This window comes from Saccostrea cucullata, unplaced genomic scaffold (genome assembly GCF_032062105.1).
Source record: "Saccostrea cucullata isolate Sc308-1 unplaced genomic scaffold, CSIRO_AGI_Scuc_v1 ctg3963, whole genome shotgun sequence".
Lineage (NCBI taxonomy): Eukaryota > Metazoa > Mollusca > Bivalvia > Ostreida > Ostreidae > Saccostrea > Saccostrea cuccullata.
Window position 1 is genome coordinate 18,835 of NW_026932751.1, and position 14,098 is coordinate 32,932.

At 33.9% G+C, this 14,098-nt stretch overlaps 1 long non-coding RNA gene across 1 annotated transcript; it reads right to left on the reverse strand.

Annotated features, from left to right (window-relative positions):
• Positions 1 to 3,557: 3,557 nt before the first annotated feature.
• Positions 3,558 to 7,110, reverse strand: LOC134236005 (uncharacterized). The gene is made up of 3 exons (XR_009985518.1): positions 7,049 to 7,110; positions 4,954 to 5,029; positions 3,558 to 3,736 (listed from the first exon to the last, which is right to left on the reverse strand). It is a non-coding gene; the product is annotated as an uncharacterized LOC134236005 (long non-coding RNA).
• Between the last annotated feature and the right edge of the window lie 6,988 nt (positions 7,111 to 14,098).

Sequence of the window (14,098 nt, forward strand, 5' to 3'; positions counted from 1 at the left end):
CCCAGTGGTTCTTGAGAAGAAGTCGAAAATGTGAAAAGTTTACAGACGGACAGACAGACGGACAGACAGCTAGACAGACGGACGGACGACGGACAAAATGTGATCAGAAAAGCTCACTTGAGCCTTCGGCTCAGGTGAGCTAAAAAGTGTACACACGAGAGAGCATTATTTGGGTAGTAACTGTTCAAATCTTATTGGATATTAATCCTCGTGTCCGTATTCTATTGGGTTTTTTTCTTATGGTTTTTTATTCATTCCAAATTTATTATATATTTAATATTTGCTGGTAAATTCAGACAAGACTGAAAACCTTTTGTTTTGAACCCATATTTTTGTCAATTTCTGTGATATAGCTCTTTTATTGTAGCACCTAACTTATTTGTTCTTAGCAATTAGGATACACACCTGTATATTTCAAAATACCTAATATTAAAATATATGAATACCTAAGTGCAAAAAAAAAAACCTGAATTGTGAAAACACAACTCAAAACATCTCAGACTCTGTTTAACCTTTCTTGAATAACAAAAATAAGTATTTAAGGAGAAACCTTTTTGAGTCATGACCAATTAATAATAAGCAAATGCCCATTACGTGTTGGGCCGACTGAAGGTATCCAACAGGCATTGGACAGGTGTCCAATACCTGTTGGGTTGTATTTTGATGAAGGGATTAAACTACCCAAAAAGAATTGAACATGTGTACATTGTCCAATTCTATTTGGGTTTCTTGAATCTCCTCATCAAAATACAACCCAACAGGTAATGGACACCTGTCCAACTCCTCTTGGATATCTACATCCCACCCAACAGGTAATGGACACCTGTCCAATTCTTCTTGGATTTCTTGAATTGTTTCATCAGAATACAACCCAACAGGTAATGGACATCTGTCCAAATCCTCTTGGATATCTACATCCCACCCAACAGGCAATGGACACTCGTCTAATTCTTGGGTTTCTTGAATCTCCTCATCAAAATACAACCCAACAGGTAATGGACACCTGTCCAACTCCTCTTGGACATTTACATCCCACCCAACAGGTAATGGACACCTGTCCAATTCTTCTTGGGTTTCTTGAATTGTTTCATAAGAATACAACCCAACAGGTAATGGACATCTGTCCAAATCCTCTTGGATATCTACATCCCACCCAACAGGAAATGGATACTTGTCCAATTCTTTTTGGGTTTCTTGAATCTCCTCATCAAAATACAACCCAACAGGTAATGGACACCTGTCCAACTCCTCTTGGATATCTACATCCCACCCAACAGGTAATGGACACTTGTCCAATTCTTCTTGGGTTTCTTGAATTGTTTCATAAGTATACCACCCAACAGGTAATGACATCTGTCCAAATCCTCTTGGACATCTACATCCCACCCAACAGGCAATGGACACTTGTCTAATTCTTGGGTTTCTTGAATCTCCTCATCAAAATACAACCCAACAGGTAATGGACACCTGTCCAATTCCTCTTGGATATCTACATCCCACCCAACAGGTAATGGACACCTGTCCAATTCTTCTTGGATTTCTTGAATTGTTTCATCAGAATACAACCCAACAGGTAATGGACATCTGTCCAAATCCTCTTGGATATCTACATCCCACCCAACAGGCAATGGACACTCGTCTAATTCTTGGGTTTCTTGAATCTCCTCATCAAAATACAACCCAACAGGTAATGGACACCTGTCCAACTCCTCTTGGACATTTACATCCCACCCAACAGGTAATGGACACCTGTCCAATTCTTCTTGGGTTTCTTGAATTGTTTCATAAGAATACAACCCAACAGGTAATGGACATCTGTCCAAATCCTCTTGGATATCTACATCCCACCCAACAGGAAATGGATACTTGTCCAATTCTTTTTGGGTTTCTTGAATCTCCTCATCAAAATACAACCCAACAGGTAATGGACACCTGTCCAACTCCTCTTGGATATCTACATCCCACCCAACAGGTAATGGACACTTGTCCAATTCTTCTTGGGTTTCTTGAATTGTTTCATAAGTATACCACCCAACAGGTAATGACATCTGTCCAAATCCTCTTGGATATCTACATCCCACCCAACAGGCAATGGACACTTGTCTAATTCTTGGGTTTCTTGAATCTCCTCATCAAAATACAACCCAACAGGTAATGGACACCTGTCCAACTCCTCTTGGATATCTACATCCCACCCAACAGGTAATGGACACTTGTCCAATTCTTCTTGGGTTTCCTGAATTGTTTCATCAGAATACCACCCAACAGGTAATGTACATCTGTCCAAATCCTCTTGAATATCTACATCCCACCCAACAGGCAATGGACACTTGTCTCATTCTTGGGTTTCTTGAATTGCATCATCAAAATACAACCCAACAGGAAATGTTTACTTGTCCAATTCTTCTTGGGTTTTTTGAATTGCTTCATCAGAATACCAACCAACAGGTATTGGACACTTGTCCAATTCTTCTTGGGTTTCTTGAGGATCTCCTCATCAGAATACTACCCAACATGTAATGGACACCTGTCCAATTCCTCTTGGATATTTCATCCCTTCAATAGTATATAAACTAAAAGGTATTGGACATTCTTCTTGGGTTACTCAAATTTTTTTTTCATAAGAAAGAAAACCCAATAGGTATTGGACATTGGTTCAACTCCTCTTGAATATCTACATCCCAGCATTAGAATAAAACCCAACAGGTAATGTTTACTTGTCCAATTCTTCTTGGGTTACTTATACCCTTCATTAAAATTGTCAAATTTGTCTTGGATATTTATACTCTTGCATTAGATTGCAAACCCAATAAGTGTGACATTTGCCTTCCCTTGAATTCAAATTTATCTGCATAAGCATACATAAGTCCAAAACACATTTAATACTTTAATTCTAACATTCCACATCTCATTCAGTGTACACTTTACAAATGATAGGAAATATATAGGCATTTTGTGCCTAAACTATTTGGCTTTTAAAGAATTTTATAATCATGTTTGCAAAATTTAAATTTAAATATTGGAACTAGGAGCAAGTCATTACAGGTAGAGCAAGATGCTGAAAACCATATTGATAAATAGATCACAACCTTGATAAAATATTTGCCTTCAGTTGCTAAGATTGTGTTGTATTATATAGAAACATTCTATAGTCCTGTTTATTACAGATATATGTACAATGCATATTTTCCCAGTAACAATAAAAATACTTCTGAGATGTAAAAGAATGGATTTAATAGTCGCTGATGTTAAAAAATATTACATGTATCTCACTAATCTGGTTTGGAAATCACAAACTTAGTTTTGAAGCCAATAAATCAGTGTCGCACCAGGAAACTCAGTTACAAGTACAATGAATGAATTCGTTGTATCAAAACTTTAAAATATTTGATGCACTATGTCCAAATCTTTTCAACAAATCGGGATAAAGATATTAAATCAAATCATCACTGTTATAAGTCTTAGAGTGAGAGAAAAGTCATTACATGCCCAAATTTTACATGTAAGGCTTTGATCCTATATTACAATAAATGTCAAAATGGTTTTATTTTGTTTCTGTTCCATACTTTCGTCTTCAGGGTCTCTCATGGCCTATACTGTATGATACCTCCATTGACCCTGCTCTTTTATATTGCCATATGTTTATCCAGTAGCAGTGGTTATGCTCAGGCAATCTTTGAAATCTTCCTCATTTCATGCATCTCCTTCAGTTGTGCTTCTGTCCTTTTTATTCATTCTGCAATTAGATAAAGGCATTTCTTTGCCGTATAAAACATGTTTTTCTCGACTACAGCAAGATCACCCTTTCTGTTGATCAAACCCAACCAAGAAACATATTTCTTATTCAAAAATATGTATTGATAAATAAAATGGAAGAAAAACTAAATTCTATCAACTCTTTTATGTTTCTTCTATGTCTAACTGCATCTTCATCCTACCCCCCATCTGCCATAATTTTATCAAAATGGAATCATCATTCAACACACAAAACAATGTTGCATATTAATTAGACAGTTTGTTAGTTTCTGATTGTTAAGAAGGAGATTTTAAAAAGATTTTACACCTATTCCTTGCAAATTTTAGGCTTCTAATGTAACACTATCAGTACATTAGGGGTCCATAATCTTCGAAAACATCTCTACACTTAATGATAAAGCTTTCACATTAGTATTGTTTTTAGCCCAATGGTTCTGCTAAAGAGGATTTAAAATTGACCCAAACCTTACTAACTGCTTTGAAATTATATTAACAGGGACAGAGACACACTTGACACTCCCACCCCCTTCCTGGGGTATGCTTTGTACCAAATTTAATTAAAATTGACTAAGCTGGATAGAAGTTGAAAATATGAAAAATTACAGTCAAAAAGAATATGAATAACTTTCACCACATCAGACATGATGTAGTGATTCTTAAATAAAATACACCTACAAGATGAAGCTGTTTTATTCCCTTGAAGTGGTGTCTAGTATTGTTTCTTTTCCTGTATGCCACCTCTATCAGAACAAAATGTTATGCACGTATTAACATAACCTATGACCGAATAGTACCCCAATATTTACTTTAAAATTAATTAAGTTCTGGAACCAACTCTCAGACGCCCTTACACTCTCTGTAAAACAAATGATTCAAAACTGGCAAAGGTAAAGGGCATCTGAAGAATATAAAATAAAATGATAGTACAAACAAGCAAACAGTGTGCATGAAAATGTTGGCAAACACTAGAAAAAAATACTAAGGTACTTTCTCAAACTCAACATGAATACTAAAGAGGTTTTATGTAGCTGTATTGCACATACCAAAAGCTTTCTTGCAGTTAAAGGTTGGTTGCCTATTAGTTATGTAGTATGTACAAGTTTTTCCCTCTATCTCTTCTAATTTAAGAAGCGAAAATGTCTCTAAAAATCTTATGGTTGGCATGAAGTATTCCTGATCATTTTACTGATTACTTACAATTGTCCTATTTCTGAGGGTCATCTTCTTCCGAGTGTGTTTTCTGCAATGTTCACAATTGAAGTTCCTGTTTGACCTGTTACATATTGAAAATCCTCAATTAACATGACTATGGTTTTAATTTCCATTGCAATTATTGATTACTTTTATAAAAAAAAATCTAAACCAATTTATTGTAACATAATACTTAGGAAAATATTGATGAAATATCAATGGAAAAAAGGAATCATTATCTCCAGTTATCCTAAAATCACAAGTAAGCATTAATCATATAAATTCACATATGTAAACCCATTAGCTTTGTGTGCTATTAAATCATAGTCATCGTTGTGCAATAAAGGAAATCAAGTACTAATCCACAGCTTGGTGGCAATAAATTACTATCCCCGAGTAAAAAAAACAAGCCCAAATATAGAGGCAAAAATTTAAAAGTAACATTGAAAAAAAAGTTCATCATGAAAAAAAGTCAGGGTATTAACTACAGATGATTCTTTTTAAAATTAAAGTTTAATTTGATTTTTGCTAGTAAAATTTAATCATATATAAAGTGATGATTTAAAAAAATGAAAAAAGATTTTAAATATTCCTTTTCTGGTCATTCACTAGTTCGTCTAATTAAAACGAAACAAAAATCATTTTGTTTTCATCTTGAATCATTTAAAGCCATATATGGCGTATGTACAATGAAAATTATTAGACTAAAATTATAAGAACTTATTATTTGTATCATTACTTTATATAAAGATAGAAATTTTCCGTAAATTACAAAATCTAAGTCAATTACATTATAAAGATATCAAAATTTAGTTTGGATTCTCGGAATTTTCTCAGACTTGGAAGAAAATACAAAAGATTTAAAAAAACACATTACAGAGAAGATAAAATCGTATTATTAGATGAAATGAGGCGTTCTCCGTGCTCCGAATTGTATGAAAAGTTTTAATTTAAATGTATTAACTATATTTCTTTACTTAATTTTGTATTTTTCAAAAATATTTTTTTTTTGATCAGTTACTCCAAATATGGCTTTAAATAAAAAGAACACTACATAATGCATGACACTTATCATTGAGTTGATTGAGTGAATGTATATAATTTAATAATGAGATATCTGTGAGGCATATATGTACATGCAAATATTGCTATATTAAACAAAGGAAAGGGGGGAATTCAAATTAGGAAGAAAAAGATCGTTTTTAAGTAAATCAGTCTGGCAGTATGGCAAAATGGATGCAGTTGCGGAGATTTATGGATAATAAGAGCATGCTGTCTGGAATATTTCCATATAGGGAATTTAATAGCAAAAAAAGTGAAAATACCGGTGGTGCTTTTCATGTATTACATGTGTATTTTAAAATTCCTAATAGCCCAAGGGGATTCCTCAGTGCAGAAAACCACTAGCCCAATCCTCGAAAAATGGAAGCCCCGGGTGTCGCGCGATGCTAATTACACACCCATCATGTGAAATAGTTATAGTAGCCCTATATTAATTTCAGTATTGTTTTAAATTAATTAAAACAAATGCCAAAAACAATAATTTAAAAAAAATCAAAATAAATCAGACACTCAAAATCAAAGACAGAAAGAAGTACTGTTTTGACTGGACGTTTTTCAGTAATACAATGAAATTCAATCTCTTACATATCAGATGAGATAAACTTACATACATTTATTTAGTTGTTGTCAATTATCCCATTTATCATCATCTCAGCTCACTTTGCGATTGTAATACTGTCTACATGAACCGATAATTTACAGCTGATTTATGAACACACAATTGTTAAAATTTTCATTTCCCTTTCCAATATACATTGTCAGAACATACTTAGTTGGTTACGATATAAAATTAAATAATTAACTTTTTCGATTTATTAAAGATTATCTAACAATATACGATCATTTACTAAATACTTCTCGCCCTCAAGAGAGTCAAAAAGACAGAGAAAATTCAAAATACATACAAGTGCAACTTAGGATTAATTGTTCCGATATATCTATTTTAATTTTGTGCACAATTGTTTTCAAAATTACATTAAAATCAATTTTCCTTAAACAAGAACCCAGCAATAGATAAATATTAATCGAATAAACTTACCTTTTCTCTTGTCAATCAGACAATCTTGTTGACATTAAGTGTTTCTTAGTCGTCATATTTTTTTCTATGAAAACAAACGTTGTTATGATCAGGATCAACGGAAGTTGATTTTCGGAACTCTCGAGAATTTAGAATTCCGAATGTAAAACTGAAACACAAAACACGGTGCGTCCGTGAAAGCAACTTTTTTGGACACTTTTTTGGACAAATCGTCGTGTCCAAGTTTTGTTGGGTACTAACCTGCAAATACCCAATTAGGGTGTTTTAAGCATATTCAGCGACACTTCTTATTGGGTATACCCAATAAGCAAATAGTACCCAATAAGTACAATCTTGGCATGAAAAATACCCAATAAATGCACTCTCGTAAACACGGACGGACAGACAGACGGACGGACGACGGACAAAATGTGATCAGAAAAGCTCACTTGAGCCTTCGGCTCAGGTGAGCTAAAAAAAATGTCTTAAATATTATGTGTTTAAATAATGAATCTTTTTTTTAATGTCGGAGCATCAATGTTATTTATAGAACAACCTGTGAATGTTGGAAAACCCCACATGTGCATTAAGAAGTGTATTGCTTTTACCGTTCATACTATCTGACAGCCATCAATTACATTTTTATGGTTTTTAATTAATATTTTCATCAACTACAAGCTTGATACTTAGTAATATACCAGTAATTAAATTGCAATGAACAAAAATTGACAGCTAGGCTATTGCATCATACCCCGTGCCACGATACGCACTGAGTTCACAACATTGAGTTGGCGGGAGATCGTGATCGCATTACCGCCATGCAAAAACGGCCCTAAGAAATCACCGCTTTTAGCAGCTGTTTAAACAGTTTGTAAGGTAAAATACATTTAATCTGTATTCCTACGAACTACAGTAGAACCCCGTTATTACGATGTTCACTTTGTCACGGTAAAATATCGTAATGCCGAGGGCAACGTAATAAAAGTTCCCAATAAAATCCAGTAAAACATCGTTTGGAAAACGTGTTATTGTATTAGGGGGTGTATTTTTCTCCTTCTATCTCCTTTTTATGCTCAAATTCTGCTATATACACTTAATTCATTGATTACTTATCTTTAAAACTTATTTTCATGATGCTATTTCTTCTTTTTCCATCATAGTAAAAGCATAGAGCACATTTTTTAATAGAAACTTCGACAGTCTTCTTTTAATTGCCACCATTTTGGATAACATGTACTTTCACTTTCGTTTCTATCCAGATAATGCGTTCGTGAAAATTTCAATGTGTTTGTAAGAAATTCAATATCTTTGTATTTTATTTAAAGTCATTTCTAAATAAACAGCAACATTTTTTTATTCAAATAAAAAAGTCAAAGTAAATAGACAAGCAATCTGTCAAAATAATTTTTTTTTAAATTACTGAACAGAGTTCAATTAGCAGTTCAGCAATTATCGATTTGTATTTCTGCTGACAACTGAGAGGTAGTCCAAGCCACTACCCAAGCTGTTAAAATGTTTGTAGTGGAGTTCAAATTTTGTCCTAATAATGTTTGATGCCCAAGCTGTTAATTCATGCAGTTTATTTGCAAACGAAATTACACAATATGTGTACCTGTGTACAGCATACATGCATAATATTAAATATACCCTTTTATTTATCACATTAAATTTATTAAACTAAGTATAAAATAAAGAATAAAAGAATTTTAAAAAATACAGAGATAGATAAAGAAAAAGCTAGATTTATGAGTAAACTTTAATTGTTTAGCAATGGCTTTGGCACCTCTCCAAATCTGCTGGGCTCGCTGGAACAGTCCAGGTGGGTGCAATCAAGCGTTACTAATCACCTAACTGCCCTGTAAGTTAACACTCTCTCAGAGCACAGGTGTTCCAATGTTTATTTAGCGTCTCCTTAAGTGTCTACCAGCAATCAATACTGAATAAACACGGAGTGAAAAAATTTTTGACATAATTTTTACATCGTAATACCGAGACCTGGCGTTTTTGGACAACGTAATAAACGGTTCTTTTTTGTATAGATTTGTTAAGAAATGGTTTTGTGCTTTGAATTTACAACGTAATAAGCGTTCTATCTTATAAAACCGTCACCGTAATAGCAGGTCTCTACTGTATCTGGCGCGATAACATACTCCCGACAGAGTTCTCTTTCTTTTATTTAGATCGACTTACCTAAACGGAGGCGCTGTTGACACATACGGTCAGAAGATATTCTTCCACATCCTCACAAGAGTTTATTCAATTTAGTTTGTTTTTTTTATTTGGTTTATCTTGTCTTCAGTAGCGAAAATTAAATGAAAATAACAAGGTTTTTGATTATAATAAGAACTTGGTGAGTAATTTTCACAACAAAGGTAGAATAGAATTAAAGAAAAGACGAGGACTATTTTATCTTGCTCATGTTTACTAGAATACACAGTGAACTCTTTGCCGTAAAAATACACCGGGAGCTATATGGCTTCGTAAGCCATAAAAAGTATTCAGTTGTAAATTATTAAAATAAAATAATGAAAACAGGTGTTATGTTCCCTATGTGCAATTTTCGAGCCATCCGAGAAGTCATTCGGAATACTACAGATGTTTTTAAGCGGGATTGATGTTGAAAAATTAAAGTCGGGATCGTTATTGAATAAATTAATGTGCATCATGGCAGTCTCTCCAGTTTGCCTCGGACGGTAATTTTCAAGCTGGGTTGAATTGCTCTCGAGTCTTATTCTTATAAACTGGTCAATCAGTACTGATCAATCACTCATCAGGAACAAACCTACTATCAAATTTTATTTTTAACAAACTTCTTAACTAAAGGTTAAAAAAAAGATGACAACGTATAAATATGTTCATTTACAATTTTATCATACTCTGTGGCTTTCCCATTCTTATGCTTCTGAACTTCATCAGCCGCTATTACTTCGTATCAGTAAAGCTGTATGAAGCCAGTTTCATACAATTAAAGATAAGAAAAAAGATTAAATAGTTGACTTTGCTTGTTTTTTTCCTTTTTATTTGTATGAAGATATTTTTCCCAATTTCAACCAAATATCGCTATTTTTCCCAATCTTGATGGCCCCGGCCCCTGAAATCAAAGAGTAAAAAAGTCCCTGCGATTACGCTGTTCCATTTAACACAAGAGGGAAAATTTGTTCGCTTGGCTTGCCTGAGTATGGAATGCAGACGATATGAGCTTTTGTTGCATTTAAATAGCCTTTTTAAATTACAAATTTGTAATGTGTATTGATTGATTTTAATGAATATACAATATCAAGATCATGTTCTAGTCTGGTCCGATTTATAGAAAAAAATACTTCTAACGGCAAATAATTATTATTTGATTCAGCATAGTTTTTTAACCTAATTCGAGTATGCTGAATCCGAAAAAATATGCTGGCCTTCATGAAAATGGCGTTCAAGAGGTCAAAATGGCGATTCAAAATGGCGGACATCCAATTTTTCTAATTTCCTCTCAATATCGTTCAAAAAGTAGAAATAATGTGTGAATATCTTACTGAGTGTAATACAAGTATAAAAATGATAATAGAATGCTAACATTATTAGTTTAATTCAGAAAATTTTGTCGTTTCTACACTTAATTCGAATTTTCTCTGATTTATTTGTCTATTGTTCTATATTCTGCTTTGTTCAGGATTTTACATTTGCAAACATCCATTAATACACTGCAGATTTGTATTATTTCCTCTACATCTCACTATTCTACAACTGAAAGATGGTGCAGCTGTAAGTTAAAAGTCAAAATCGAGATTCAAAATGGCGGATATTCCTTTTTTTCAAATTATTTCTTAATGTCGTTTACATAGGAGAAAAGATTTGTGAATATCGTACTGAGCGAGTACAATTTATTATGTAAAATTCCAATAGAAACTAATACTGTAGACGTACTTTTTTCCACTAGGTCATAATTCCATGGAATCTCAATTTCTGTTTAATCCGCGGGTAGAAAATTACGCGTATTTTCCAGATTGTAACTATATGCCTTACATTGATATTAAGTACACTTGGACAAATTTCCGCGCAAAACTTGTGACCGTGTACATAGCGTAAATTAATACCACGCGGAAAAAAGTACTTCTACAGTATGATCACTTTAAATCGGAAAATTTAGTCGTTTAAATTTAAAATATGTTAATTATCTGAAAATGGCGATTTGAATTTCGTAAAATACTCAAACTGCTGAATTTTGAGTCGTTTTGCAGAAAATAAATTACAGTTTGTTTTTTATATATCCAGTATATTATTTATTCCATTAAATATGAATAAACAAAATATACTAGAAAAGATTCATTTTTTTCTGGAAATAGTTAAAACAAACTCGACTTAAGAGTTTCCAAAATTTCCCCCTCGTATTTGACCGTGTTCCAAAGCCTTTGAGCCTCCGGGGGTCCACCTAAAATCACGCCTGAATCCTGTCTTTATCATCTCGCATTTATACCTCAATATCCCTCAGCACACCATCAAATATAACTGAAGAAATTCTTGTCTGATTTCATTGAATACTTTATTCTAGCTTATTAGCACTTATAAGAACTTAGTATTATCCCCTAACATCTATTCCAGCTTTATTTGCTATGTGTTTCAGTCTGTCTTCGGAATTTTGGTATCTTCAACACTCAAGTAAAATGGTGCCCTGTGTCAAGGATGACAACCCACTTGGTACATGTACGTTAAAGATCTTTTCTCTGGAGTTTGAAAAAGAGTAAGCTCACTGGGGACTGCCAAAGAAACCAAAATTCTTCAAAAACCGATTATTTAAACTGATAGTCTGTTAAATTTTAAAGTTAAAAGTCTATTTTGATTTCCAAAACCTTATGCAAAATAAAGACAAGAGGCCCAGGGGCCACAGCGCTCACCTGAGCACATCAGGCTTGAATTTACTCCACCCCCCCCCTTCCAGGCGTTCATCATTTGAACAAACTAGAATCTAAACTACCTGAGGATGATTCCATATAAATATCACTAATCATAGCTTTGAAGTACTTGAAAAGAAGATTTTAAAAGGTTTCCCTATATATCCCTATGTAAAACTTGGGTCGGCCATTTTGGCCCCACCCTAGCCCCATGGGTCATGATTTGAACAAACTTGAATCTACACTACCTGAGGATGATTCCACATGAGTTTCATCTTTCCTGGCCCAGTTGTTCCTGAGAAAAAGATTTTTAAAGATTTTTCCTATATATTCCTATGTAAAACTTGGGTCGGCCATTTTGGCCCCACCCTAGCCCCAGGGGTCATGATTTGGACAAACTTGAATCTGCACTACCTGAGGATGATTCCACATGAGTTTCATCTTTCCTGTCCTAGTGGTTCTTGAGAAGAAGATTTTTAAAGATATATATTCTTAGATATTCCTTTGTAAAACTCCACATGAGTTTCATCTTTCCTGGCCCAGTGGTTTGGAGAAGAAGATTTTTTAAGATTTTTCCTATATATTCCTATTATAACTTGGGTCGGCCATTTTGGCCCCACCCTTGCGCCAGGGGTCATGATTTGAACAAACTTGAATCTGCACTACCTGAGGATGATTCCACATGAGTGTCATCTTTCCTGGCCCAGTGGTACTGGAGAAGAAAATTTTTTTAAAATTTTCCTATATATTTTGTTTTGGATTTTGGCCCCACCCTTGCCCCGGGGGAATGAACAAACTTGAATCTACACTACCTGAGGATGCTTCCACATGAGTTTCAAGCGGTTCTGGAGAAGAAGATTTTTTAAGAATGCCATTAATTTTTAACAAATTCATGATTAAAAAATCAGAATCCCCTTAAACTTTGTGCCGCCCTTGAGAAGAAGATGAAAATGTGAAAATACAACGACAATGAAGACAACGACAACGACTACGACAACGACAACACGACAACCGGAAAAGTGACGGCTGTACTAAAAGTACTGTGAGTAATTAGTTCACTAAATGATACCCCCGTCTCCCATATGAATATAATAATGACAGTGTCAATGTTTTGCTAAGTGCAACCCAAAATATGTGTTGGATCAAAAAGTAAAATAGGAGGTGTCCAATGGCGATATGTAATAAAGATTCTTTGAAAGTTTATCAAATTTCATTCAGTGGTACGAGAGGAGTTGCTGATAAGAGATGGGTACCCCAAAGCGTAAAAGACGTACGGACATACCGATTACTTTATACCCGCCCGCTTTTCAAGCTGAGGGGGGGGGTTAAAAAATCTATGATATTCAAGACATGTAGCTCTTTATTTCGTGACCGCATATTGATTTGTTGTCTTTTAGAGTAGAAAGGTCATTCTATTAGCAAGAAAATTCTCAAACTTTATCATCTAGAATCAAATTGTGTGCATATTTTGGTGAGAAAAGTTGTATAATTATGCAATTTAAGTGCGCCTGAAGATTCATCGTGGTTCCTATATTTTCTTGAACACCACAAGAACTTTACAAGGCAACTTGATCCACACTTCTTTGTCAGGATAGTGCAAGGTTGTATCAAGAATCGAGGGAGGATTGAACACAAACATTTTGTTCTTTCAGATTTTGTATATTTCATTTTTTTTTTAATTTATATACACCGTTCAATACAAAATTGGTGGAGGAGGACCGTTCACAACATGAAATATTTGAGAATGCAGTTGAATTTTTGACTGAGAATAACAAAATGCAAATGTAGGGACACAGAATCACAGCTGGACAATCAAGAAAAATTATGGTTTATGTATATTATACTGATAATTCTTAATAAATATGTTTATATTTGGATATTATAATATATTCAGATTTATATGATGTAACAATTACTAGCCCTCTAATTGGTCGTGGTTCATAATTTTAAAAATCATACTAAGTTATGTTGCACTAGACCTTCCACATGAAAATAAAACTTTTTTTTTCTACACTGGACTAAAATTAGATCAAAATTTCCAACAACTGATATGATTTAGCAACCCTCGAACTACAATGTTCACTCGCCTTAATGACTGCTCTTGGGGTAGCTTAATTTTCAATTGTCCTCAAAACAGCAATTATTCTATGATATTATTAACTTTTTATAGGAAGAAGCACGGTAAGACGGGTAA